This window comes from Corvus moneduloides, chromosome 24 (genome assembly GCF_009650955.1).
Source record: "Corvus moneduloides isolate bCorMon1 chromosome 24, bCorMon1.pri, whole genome shotgun sequence".
In the NCBI taxonomy this organism is placed as follows: domain Eukaryota; kingdom Metazoa; phylum Chordata; class Aves; order Passeriformes; family Corvidae; genus Corvus; species Corvus moneduloides.
Window position 1 is genome coordinate 5403102 of NC_045499.1, and position 12185 is coordinate 5415286.

A 12185-nucleotide genomic window follows, 5' to 3' on the forward strand; every position below is an offset into this window, starting at 1 on the left:
GCATCTGCCGAGAGCCTCAAGGACGAGCAGGAAGAGCCGCAGGAGGAACCCCCGTGGCTCGTGTGCGCGGCCGGGATCGCTGCGTGTGTGTTTGTTTGCGTGTTTCTGTGTCCGCCGAGCGCGGCTCCCGCCCGGGGCAGCGGGGCCGAGCGGGCTCCTTATCCCGGGGCTGCGGCGGGGAGGAGCCAGCGCCGCACGGAGCCGAGCGCCGGCAGCGCTCCCGCACCGCGCCGGGTCCCGCACCGCGCCCGCACCGCCCCCGGCTCCGCTCCGGCTGCCCCTGCTCCGGTACCGGCACCGGCACCGCTCCGGCTGCCCCTGCTCCGGCACCGGCACCGCTCCGACTCCCCCGGCACCGGCCCCGGCCCCGCTCCACCCCTCTCCTGCTCCGGCACCGGCTCCAGCATCGGCCCCGCTCGGGAGCCGGTACCGCTCCAGCCGCTCTCCGGTCCCGGCCCCGCTCCGCTCGCAGCCCGGCCCCGTTCCCGGAGCGGCCCCGCGGTCCCGCAGCACCGCCCCTGCTCTGCCCCGCAGCCGGCAGGAAGGAGGAAGGGACACGGCAGAAGGGAGAGCGACCTGCTCGGCGGCCGGTGAGTGCCGGGGTGACCCCGCCGAGGGCCGGGGGGCCCTGCCCGCCCCCCAGCCCCTCCGGCCGGCAGCGCTCGGGGGGCCGCGGCCGCTGCCTTTGGGGCTGGCGGGGCAGAAAGTGCGAGGGGAGGGGAGAGCTGAAGTTGGAGGTGCGGGCGGGGAGGGTTCAGCTCGGTACGAATTTCTGCCTCGGTGTTGCCTGGTGCGGGGGATCCCTGCGCCTGTTTGCTCCCAAACCTGCTTTAGGGAGCCCAGCTCAACCCCAGTACTGGACTTTGACAGGCACCCCTGGCGTGGGTCCCGCCACGTGTGAAGGGCCTGGGGGGACCCTTCCAGTGTGGAATTCCCTGGGGGTGACACCCAGGGTCTGTCCGGAGGGAGCCCTGCCCCGGGCTGGCAGCTCGGCATTCCCCTGGCGCTGCAGTTTTTGGTGGCTGTCACAATCAGCTGCATCTCTCCAGCGCTGCCTGTTGCTGTGACAAGTTCCCGGGGCTGTGCCCCAGAATGTGTCCCCCTCCTTGTCCCCAGACAGCCCGCTGGGAGCTGCCCTCCGTGCCCTGCCAGCCTGAAAAGCTTTAATAGCCTCATCTCTCCGTGAAAACAACCTGGACCGAGCGTGTTGGCACAATGGTGGCATCAGCTCTGAAAGGAGGAAAGAATCAGGGTCAGGCCCGGGGCTGCTGGCGCTGGGTTTTGTGCTGTGCATCAAGGAAACGAGCAGTGCAATGTGATGTGTGCAGCGTGTGCCGGGCTTGGCGAAGGCGCCTGAAGGGGGAAAGGCTTTGAACAAGCATCAGGCAGAAAGTTGGAGCCTCTGCATGAGGTTTGTGAAAGGGCAGGAGCCGTCAGACAGGGCCCTGTGAGGAGCCAGGGTTAATTAATTCCCTCCTTGGTGGTGTGGGGCAGATCTGGGGTGTGGTTCTGGGATGTACCAGCGCATGGGGCTGAAATGTGGTGAATGCAAGCAGAGTCCTGTTTTCCAGCCTCACGAGGCTCTGACAGGGCCTGTGGGTCAGGGGAGAGGTCGTGAAAAGCAGTTCCCATGATCCCAAAGAGATTCCCTTCAGGAATTTGGCCATTAGGTAATGGTCAGTTCGTGTCAGCGGGCACACACAGGTGGCACAGAGGTCTCAGAGTGCATTCATGGTGTGGAGCATCCTCTCCTCCCTAGAAAAAGGTGGGAGGTGATGTACAAGAGTCCCAGGAGGAAGGAGCAGGAATGGGAGGGCACCTGGCTCACCCCATCCATGGAACTCCCTCAGCGTGTGAGGCACCCAGCTCAGACTTTGCTGATTTTCAGCCTCTCTGTCACGCCAGATTTCTGAGCAAGTTTTGGTGTCCATGCTCCAGGCAGGACCATTCTGAGGGCAGGGCCTGCAGATTTGTTCCCAAGTTCCCAGGCTTACTCACTCGTGCTGGAAAATATCGGTACCACGTCCAAATGGGAGCAGTTAATAAATGAGTAGTGGAACAACCTCGCCAGCAATCTGGGGAGTTCCTCCTCTCTCATCCTGCTGGAATAGAAAGAGAGAAAAAATTACAACTAATCAGGACTCTGGAGATCTCCCCCTGTCCACGGCCTTGCCACGGGTTCTGCCCGGCCTTGGCCACGTCACTGCCGTGTCCCCACGTCTGAGTTCCCCCATCTGTCAACTCCTGACCTTGCTTTGTTCTCCGGGCTTTGCTCCCTGAGCTCTGCAGAGCTTTGGGATGCTGGCAGGGATGGAAAGCACTGAAATCATCTCCGTGCCGCGAAGGCCCCTTTCACCAAAGCAGCTCCCTGGGGTGCCCTGAACGGACCCTTCGGAGAGGCTGCGCTGGTGACGGAGTGGCCAAGGGGAGCGATGGTGTCACAGCTTCGTGGTTACAGGTGCCTGAAGTGTGGTTGGCTGCTTTTTATTGGCTTCCAAACGAGCTGCTTTAAATCTCGAGTTTCTGCCTCTCCTTGCCAGTGTCACTTGTCCCTCAGGGGTACAGAGGGGTACAGAGGGTGCTGCAGGGGACAGTTTTTGCCGTCCCTCGCTGGCACTGGATCCAGAGCAGGAAGATGAGAGCAGCTGCGTTTTGCACAGGGCAAAATACAGGGACAAGATGGTGCTACAGGGAGTTTTGATCTCCCAAATCCATGAGGATTCCTGTGTCCTCCCTGTCCTTCCACCCGGTCAGGCAGAACCCTGGGTGTCCGCTCTCCATATGCATTAAAATATCCACGTTGCAGCTTGCACTGGGTCCATCCCCTTGGTCCGGCCTTCTGGAGAGAAATGAATGTTTGGTCAGTCCCTGTAAGCCCTGGGACATTCCTCTGGCTTCCACACAGACCTGAGGTTTGGGCCAGGAGGGCTGAGAATCTCCAGAAAAGCTGGGATCTGTGTGTTTGGAGTCATGTCCAAGAAGAGTAAGAGTTTCCAAGAAAGCTTATGCTCAGTAGGAGCCTCCCAAATTCTCCTTCCATCCTCAGGGAAATTGAGGCAGCTTCTCCACGCAGCAGGACAGGCGGGCTTGGTTCAGCTCAGAGGAGATCCCAAGCCTGGAGCGAGCTCTGCTCTGTGTAATCCGTGTGCTGACACCCCCAAAGCTCAGCTCTGCTGGGCTGGGTTTGCATCTGTGCAGGCAGGAGAGCAGTGAGAGGACTCTGTTAGGAAAGGGCCCTTTGCTGTCAGTGAACCCTGTCCGGGCAGAGTTCTGCCCTGCTGGGTTTGCTCTCCTCTAAATCCACTGGCTCCTGCTGTTTGTCCAGGGAAACCCGACGGCAGGAAGCAGCCCGTTGATGGATGTGGCCCGGATCCCAATCTGGTGAACAATTAACTTTGCCGAGTCGCTCTGTAATCAGCCGGAGCATCTTTTGCCCTCTCTTCCTGCTCCCGATCTCCCAACCGAGGGCTCTTTCCGAGGCAGCGTTTTGCCCGCAGCCAGTGCTGCTCATCTGCTGCTTGTTTGCTCAGTCGCTCCCAATCTCTGGCTCCTATCTCTTGTCTGGCTGGAAAAGAAACGGCTGTGGGATTATTTTCGAGCCACGGAGCAGTGCGGGAAGCACCGGGAGAGGGCTGGGGTTCGTCTGTGCTGCTGCCACCGCTGCCACCTCTCATCTGTCTGCTCGTCCTTCGCCTCCCTCCCTCCCCACAGCTCATTCCAACCCCAGCCTGAGACCTGTGTTCCCTTTCCTCCTGGCTTTCCTTGCTGGTTTAGGGATGAGCTCCAAGCCACCCCAGTTACAGCTGGATTTTCGCAGCCACATTCCCTGCCGGGGATTGTCCGCATCTCTTCCTGCCCAGTGGGCTGATCCCTGCTGGAAGTCCGGGCATTCCTTCCCACACCTGAGCAGCAGCTGAGCTCTCGTTGGAGCTCTGAACGCAGAGTGCAGCTCCAAGTGGAGGCAGGACCTGCGGGAATGCAGCTCAGGAAGCGGAAGGATGCTCCAGGCTGTGGGGCACTCGCTCCAGCGAGTTGGATCCTGCTGCCAGCACCAGCAGTTCTGGCTTTGGTTGTGGCTCTTCCTCCCATTTTCTGCCGTCCCTGCCACCCCCAGGGTGCTGGGGGCAGAAATAACTTGGGAAGTGTTCAGAGGGGGATGCCTGAGCTGCTGTTTTCAAGGATTGCTGCTTTTTGGGATCCAGGAGCAGCTCAGGTGGGACATTTCAGGGATCCCAGCTGGCTTTGCTTCCCTTTCCTCTCCCTTTGTGGGTTTAAACCAGAGACAATTCCTCATTTCTCACCGTGACCCCTCCATCCCCGGGGCCTGCAGGCACTGCCACAACAGAAATCATAAATTGAGTGGCAAATTCCTGATCCAGAGCTGGCAGAGCCTGGTCCCTGTCACCTCTGCCAGCGCTGCAGGGGCACCTGGATCAGCTGAGCTGCTGCTGTGATGCAGAGTCGGGGAAGCAGGATGGACTGGGGCTGGATTCACTGCCCTTTCCTGAGTGCCCGGGAAGGGAAAGCTCCTGTGGGCACCTGGAAGGACACTGCTGATGAAGACACTCCAATTAATGCCATTTTCAGTTAATTATTTTATTCGTTTTTAATTTTAAAATTGTTTTCCTTATTAATTTCATTGATGACACCCAAAAATTCCACCCTGGCACCGCCCTTGTCACCTCCATTTATCAGCTGGGAAACCGAGGCACAGAGTTTATTCCTGGCGTTAGGAAAATCCCATCGCTGGCTGCTCTGGATCTCAAACCTGAGGCCTAAAACTCTCTCCAGGACGTGTTGATCTGAACCCAACAGCTCCTGTCTCGCTGTGCTCTGGGTTTCATGAATTTAATTCATCTTTTGGGCACCCTTTCAGTGTTCGCTCATGTTTTTATTATTGAACCCTCTCCACAAACCCCCTCCCTCTCTTTCTTCCCCAATCCCTGAAATCCTCGGCCATTTCCTTTAAAACAACCCAAATTTTCCCAGCTGGAGTGGGGCAGGGCGCTGGGTTTGACCAGTTTTTTGTGGTGATTTCGCCTTGAATTGCTCCATTTAAAAGGAGAGGCTGCTGAAGCCGCCCATAGACACCGAAACCTCCGAAGAAATCAAAGTGTGCCTTTTTTGGGAAGCAGGGAAACATTCCCAACGTTCCATTGATTTCTGCTCTTTCTCCATTTCCATTTTAATGGTTTATTTTCTATTTAATTATTCGGGCAGCGTTAATGTGCTGGTCACTCAGGGGCTGGAATTCCTGATCCCAGGGGGATTTATCCTCAAAGGACCCCCCAGTTTTTCCCTCTCTCCAGTTGCTCCCAGCACTTCCTACTCTCAGAGCCGTGGCTTTTTTTAGTTGCTAAATCTGACAAGGTTTGGGAACAGGAGCCTCGGTTCTGCACTCGGGAACACGCACAGGAATATAAATTCAGCTCTTCGGGGTTTGTTTTCCTGCGTTCCAACACGGAACATCACCTGGAGCCTGGATTTATGCTGTCCAGGACTGGAATTACTGGGTGGAAAACCTTTTAGGATGGCAGTTTATGGGCCAAGCCTGTGCTGGAGCAAATGTTGATCCACAGGGATCTTCAGGACATCTCAGAAACTGAGGATGCAGTCCTGATGCAGCAGATCCATAAACAACAGAGCCAAGGAAATGGTGCTGCAGCAGTGGTTTGGAGGGAGAATCCAGGGTTTGAGGGGTGGGATCCGGAGTCTGAGGGATAGGAACAAGGGTTTGGAGGGAGAATCCAGGGTTTGAGGGGTGGGATCCGGAGTCTGAGGGATAGGAACAAGGGTTTGGAGGGAGAATCCAGGGTTTGAGGGGTGGGATCCGGAGTCTGAGGGAAAGGAACGAGGGTTTGGGGGGAAAATCCAGAGTTTGAGGGGTTGGATCCAGGGTTTGGGTGTAGGTTTTGGGATCTGGCGGTAGGCTCCAGATTTTGGAAGTAGGATCCAGGATTTGAGGGGTAGGATCCAGACTTTGGAGGCAGATTCCAGGATTTGGATTTGGTATCGGGATTTGGAGGCAGGATCCAGGGCCGGATCTTTTCCTGGCTGTGCCATTGGCTGCTGCTTTGAGCCTGGGTGAGCCCCATCCCATCTCCAGAGCTCTGATTTTCCTGTCCCTGTGGGAGGAAGGATAACGGCCCAATTCACAGTGAGGCTGGGGTGGGATGGGATGGGATGGGATGGATTTGGTCCCCATGGCTCTCTGGGATGGGATGGATTTGGTCCCCATGGCTCTCTGGGATGGGATGGATTTGGTTTCCATGGCCCTCTGGGATGGGATGGATTTGGTCCCCATGGCCCTCTGGGATGGGATGGATTTGGTTTCCATGGCCCTCTGGGATGGGATGGATTTGGTTTCCATGGCCTTCTGGGATGGGATGGATTTGGTTTCCATGGCCCTCTGGGATGGGATGGATTTGGTTTCCATGGCCCTCTGGGATGGGATGGATTTGGTTTCCATGGCCCTCTGGGATGGGATGGGATGGATTTGGTCCCCATGGCCTTCTGGGATGGGATGGATTTGGTTTCCATGGCCTTCTGGGATGGGATGGATTTGGTTTCCATGGCCCTCTGGGATGGGATGGATTTGGTCCCCATGGCCCTCTGGGATGGGATGGATTTGGTTTCCATGGCCCTCTGGGATGGGATGGATTTGGTTTCCATGGCCCTCTGGGATGGGATGGATTTGGTTTCCATGGCCCTCTGGGATGGGATGGGATGGATTTGGTCCCCATGGCCTTCTGGGATGGGATGGATTTGGTTTCCATGGCCTTCTGGGATGGGATGGATTTGGTTTCCATGGCCCTCTGGGATGGGATGGATTTGGTCCCCATGGCCTTCTGGGATGGGATGGATTTGGTCCCCATGGCTCTCTGGGATGGGATGGATTTGGTCCCCGTGGCCTTCTGGGATGGGATGGATTTGGTCCCCATGGCCTTCTGGGATGGGATGGATTTGGTTTCCATGGCCCTCTGGGATGGGATGGATTTGGTTTCCATGGCCCTCTGGGATGGGATGGATTTGGTTTCCATGGCCCTCTGGGATGGGATGGATTTGGTCCCCATGACACTCTGGGATGGGACACGATGGAGTCCATCCCCCACATCCCCCTGGGCTGGGTGTGCTGAGAGTCTGAGCAGGGTCTGAGCAGAGTCTTTGTGTGCCTGGGGAGGCTGAGGAGGAGGAGGAGGAGGAGGAGGCAGAACTGGAGCTTTCACTGCTTTGTTCGGTTATAGACAGAGATCGGTTTGGGCTCATCCAAATTAAAATGCAAGGAGAGTCTCTGTGTGCCCAAACTGCTCCCTGAATTTAACAAATCACCCCAACACCACCCTCACACCCCGCCTTGCACATCCTCCTGCTTGAGCAGTGACTCCCAAAGGCCCTGGGGAGAGCAGGAGCAGCAGGAGCTCTCCCATCACTCTCCCATCCCTCTCCCATCACTCTCCCATCGCTCCCGTGGGTGCTCTGGCCCTGCAGAGCCCTGGCTGGGATGTGCAGGATCTCCCCAAATTCCAGCTGCCGCCACACAGGGATGGGCAGAGCTGTTTCCTCACAGAGCTGCGTGGAAAAGGCCCAACTGGGGGATTTTAATTCCAGGAAAACACGGCACAGCATCCAGAGAGAAGGAGTGATTTCATAAACGACCATTAGCAGCACGTGTGCTGTTTAAGGACTTAATCCCTCCCGATCCCTCCCGATTAATGATTAATTGTGCCACTAATTGCGCTATCACAGCGTGGCAGGCCCAGCCACACCAGTGCTGAACCAGACCACACCTGGGAGCACTGGGGACGGGGCAGCTCTGCTGTGAGAGCCTGGCCCAAATCCCTCATCTCTTCGGGCCTCAGGATTATAATCCTGCCTTATCTCCAGCATTTCCTTATCAGCCGTGAGGCAGGAGAGGATTGGATGCACTTGGAACAGCCCTGCTCCGGTGTCATCCCTTTTTTTGCGTGGATTTTCCATGACTCCTGTGAAAACCACATGGAAATTGCTCCGTGTTTCGATCGGGAGGAGAGGAAAAGCACAATATTTGAATTTATTCCCGTTATTTTATGCTTTGGATGCCTCTTTCATGCACAGCAGGCTGCAGGCCAGCACCTCTCTCTTCCTTACAGTGTCCAGGGCCTTGAGGGCCCAGCCATGAGTTTTCCTGGGGGAGATCCCTCTCCTTCGTGCTCCTTCCTTCTGTTTATCTCACTCTGAGCTCTGTTATCTCCCCAAGGCTTGTGCAGGAACCAGTCTGGCTTGTCAAGGACGCCAGGGCTGGGGGGGCCTCCCCCAGCGAGGCTTTTCAAGCACAGGGAGGAGGTGGGTTTGGAGTGAAGTGAACAAAATCTTAAAAAAAAAAACAATTAAAAAGGGATTAATTGATGGTTTTCAACCCCACCAATGTATTTGCTTTGTCTGCCAGTGCCACGAGTGACACTGCAGCTTTGAGGACACGGGGCTGGGGCTTGGCTGGGTGGCACAGATGGCATTTACAGTTTAACGAGGAACAAGGTTTATCCAAACACTCTGTGCTCGCCCAGTTCCCAGACAGGCCTGGAACGTTTCCTTCCCAGGGAAGGGAGCAGAGCTTGGCAGGCACCGAGGCAGGAATAATCTGTTTATTGCACCTGGGAGCTCCTATTCCCTATCCAGGAGTGTCCGTGTTGGGATTAACAGGAAAATGTTGGAGCTGGGGATGGGTTTTAGGGTGGATTTTAGGGAGGGAGATGCAAGGGTGGCTGAGGGATGGAGGATTCCTGGAAGGCAGCATCTCATCAGGGTCTGGGATCCTGGAGGGTTTGTGTCATCACATCCCTGGGCACTCCTTGGACATCCCTGTGCTTGAGGAAAAAGGTTCAAGGAAAAGGGAGAACGGAACCATCCCTGGAGCGTGAGGCAAGGATGTCCCAAAGCCTGGAACTTTGGCAGTAACAGGGATCTCATGCCAAGTTTGCTGCCCCAAACCCCTGCTTTTATCGCCCTGGCATCCCTGGCAGCCACCTCTTGGCTCAGGAAGGTTTTTTAAAGCTCCTGCCTTCCTCCAGCAGCTCGGTGGGACAGAAATCCCTGATCCCAGCTGGAGCAAGGACTGGGGCAATCCCTTCCCTCGTCTGGGAAGCAGAGCCAGGCCGGGAGGATCTCAGAAATCCCACATCTCACCTGGCTGGGGCTCTGAGATCATCAGCACGAGGAAGGGTCGGGATAAAAGGTGTTGCAGGATTTCCCTTTGTAGGAGAGAGGGATCCAAAAGTAATCACTGATCACAGCTCCTGCTGTGCTTGGAAACCCTCTGGTTCCTCAAGCGTTGGCTCCTCCTCGCCTCCCTCCCTGTGGCCGCTTTTCCCTCCCATCTGAGGGGGAAATACCCCACACGTGCACAGGGCCCTGCAAGGCTGGGTGCAGGACTGGTTTTAGATTAAATCCCAGCTTAGTGCAATCCTTGGCAGGGCAGGAGCCTGGCAGGGTTTGCTCCCTCCCTCCCAGCCATGTGACCCTGGCAGGGCTTTAAATAAAGCAGATTTGAAACCCTTCAGGCCAGGGGTTTCTGTGCCTTTAACGCCAAACTGTGGCACTGCTGCTCCACAGCTTTGTCCTGGGGAAAGCCCAGGCCACGGCTGGGACTGGGAGTGACCGGAGTAGGGACAGGGGGTGGGAGCAGTGACCTGAGCCCCCAGGTGACTTTAATTCAGCCACAGCAACTCAGAGAGCTGCTGCCGAGTCGGGAAGGGCGCTCTGTGTCCAAGGGGAAAAGTCCTGCTGGGAGTTTTCCTGAGATTTCCCACTGCTGGCCCTTCCGGAGCAAACCAGCTGTGCAGGGAATCTGCTGATCCAGAGGCTGTGAATCCCTGGATCCGAGCTGCTCACGCCCTGGGGATGCTGAACGTACCAGGGAAGCGCTGACACCACCCCCAGCAGGGCAGGGACAATGCGAGCCCTGAGCTCCCCCGGCTCTGGGGTGGCCAAACTGGCCAGCAGTGGCCCCATTGTTGTCGCAGCTGAACACTGGACACTTCTCCCAGGTTAGGGAATAAGTGCCCAGTGTTCCAGGCCCGCTGGAATAATGACTGGCATTGGGATGCTGTGCCCAGAGCTGCCCTGAGCTCACCAGGAGCCGAGGGAGAGCTGAGGGCACAGAGAAAGGCGAAATATCCCGGGGCAGAACAAAGGGCCTTTGTGTGCTCCCGTTACTGGGCTCCTTGTCAGCTCCAAGCGGGAGTGGGAATGTGCATCCAGGGAGTGGGAATGAGCATCCAGGGAGTGGGAATGTGCATCCAGGGAGTGGGAATGAGCATCCAGGGAGTGGGAGTGTGCATCCAGGGAGTGGGAATGTGCATCCGGGGAGTGGGAATGAGCGTCCAGGGAGTGGGAATGAGCATCCAGGGAGTGGGAATGAGCATCCAGGGAGTGGGAGTGTGCATCCAGGGAGTGGGAATGTGCATCCGGGGAGTGGGAATGAGCGTCCAGGGAGTGGGAATGAGCATCCAGGGAGTGGGAATGTGCATCCAGGGAGTGGGAATGAGCATCCAGGGAGTGGGAATGAGCATCCAGAGAGTGGGAATGTGCATCCAGGGAGTGGGAATGAGCATCCAGGGAGTGGGAATGTACATCCAGGGAGTGGGAATGAGCGTCCAGGGAGTGGGAATGAGCATCCAGAGAGTGGGAATGTACATCCAGAGAGTGGGAATGTGCATCCAGAGAGTGGGAATGAGCATCCAGGGAGTGGGAATGAGCATCCAGGGAGTGGGAATGTGCATCCAGAGAGTGGGAATGAGCATCCAGGGAGTGGGAATGTACATCCAGGGAGTGGGAGTGTGCATCCAGGGAGTGGGAGTGTGCATCCAGGAAGTGGGAATGAGCATCCAGGAAGTGGGAATGAGCATCCAGGGAGTGGGAATGTACATCCAGGGAGTGGGAGTGTGCATCCAGGAAGTGGGAGTGTGCATCCAGGAAGTGGGAATGAGCATCCAGGAAGTGGGAATGAGCATCCAGCCAAGGGCTTCCCTTCCCCTCCCATCCCTGCACCGAGCACAGGTTGGAATCCCATCCCTGGAAGTGTCCAAGGCCAGCTGGGAGCAACGTGGGATGGTGGAAGGTGTCCCTGCCCATGGAAGTGGGATGAACTTTAAGTTCCCATTCCAACCCAACCCGTTCTGTGATTCCATGATTCTGTAAATGAACTGGCAGGAAGTTTTCCATGGATCCACATTTCCCAGGCTATCACCATGTTTTCCTGACTCTCAGAACGTGGCTTTGCCCATGTCATTGTCTCTTAACAACAAATTCCCAACTGGAATTCTGCAGAGGAGGGATGGGAACGCTGCTGTGCCGGGTGCTGGACACCCCCAGCCCAGGATCTCACATCCCAAGGGAATTCAAACCAGCTGAGAGGGAGGGAGGGAGGGAGGATGCGTTGCCGTCATTCCCGATTTATCCCTGTGACATTCCAAGAGAGCCCAAGCCAGAGCGGGAGCCAGCCTCAGGCATTTCCTGGGAGATCCTTTGTCCTCCCAGCCCCGAGGGGAGGACAGAGGTGTCCTGGCTGCCACAGCCGCGTTCCTGCATTTGCTGTGATCATGCAAGGCAGCAGCACAGGAGGGCAGAAACTGCAGCCTGAGGATGGCCTGACTCCCTGGGGCTCCCAGGCTCCCTTCCCAATCTTTCCCAGGATGATGGTGCTGCCGTTTGCTGCGGGGGTGCTGGAGATTTATCGGGATTGATGGCGCTCCCTTCCCTGCGGGATCCTGGCAGGCAAGGGGGGAATGTCAGACCCTGACTGGCAGCACTGAGGGCGGGAGGAGGGAGAGGTGGCCTTGCTCTGTCCCCTCATCCCTCAGCTTTTGGGGAGGGTAATTCCTTGGCTGGGAATTCTTCCTGAGCAGGATCCGGCCCCAGCTCTGCAGGTCCTCGCTATGGGATTGTTCCACTGGGGCTATGCTCCACAGCATCCTCCTGGGCAGGGAGGTTGTTACCCCAGGGAGGATTTATCCCAGCCAGGGGCTGTCCCTCCGACCTTCCGTGGGAGAATTCCCAGCTGCCACAGGAGATTTAGCCTCACCCCCAGTGTGACTTTGAGTCATTTCCCTCCAAGCCCCCGGAGCAGCCCGGAATCACTGGAATCACTCCCCATCCCCTTCTCCACATTTCTGAGGACCTCAGTGTGGCCCTGCAAAGGAAATCCGGCG

The 12185-nt window shown here is 57.0% G+C and overlaps 1 protein-coding gene across 1 annotated transcript in view; it reads left to right on the forward strand.

Annotated features, from left to right (window-relative positions):
* The first annotated feature begins 222 nt into the window (after window positions 1–222).
* Window positions 223–12185, forward strand: part of CDK18 (cyclin dependent kinase 18) — a 31579-nt gene continuing 19616 nt past the window's right edge. Inside the window, exon 1 of the mRNA XM_032133207.1 lies at window positions 223–590. The gene's annotated coding sequence lies outside the window, so the exon portion shown is untranslated. The remainder of the gene's footprint in view (window positions 591–12185) is intronic.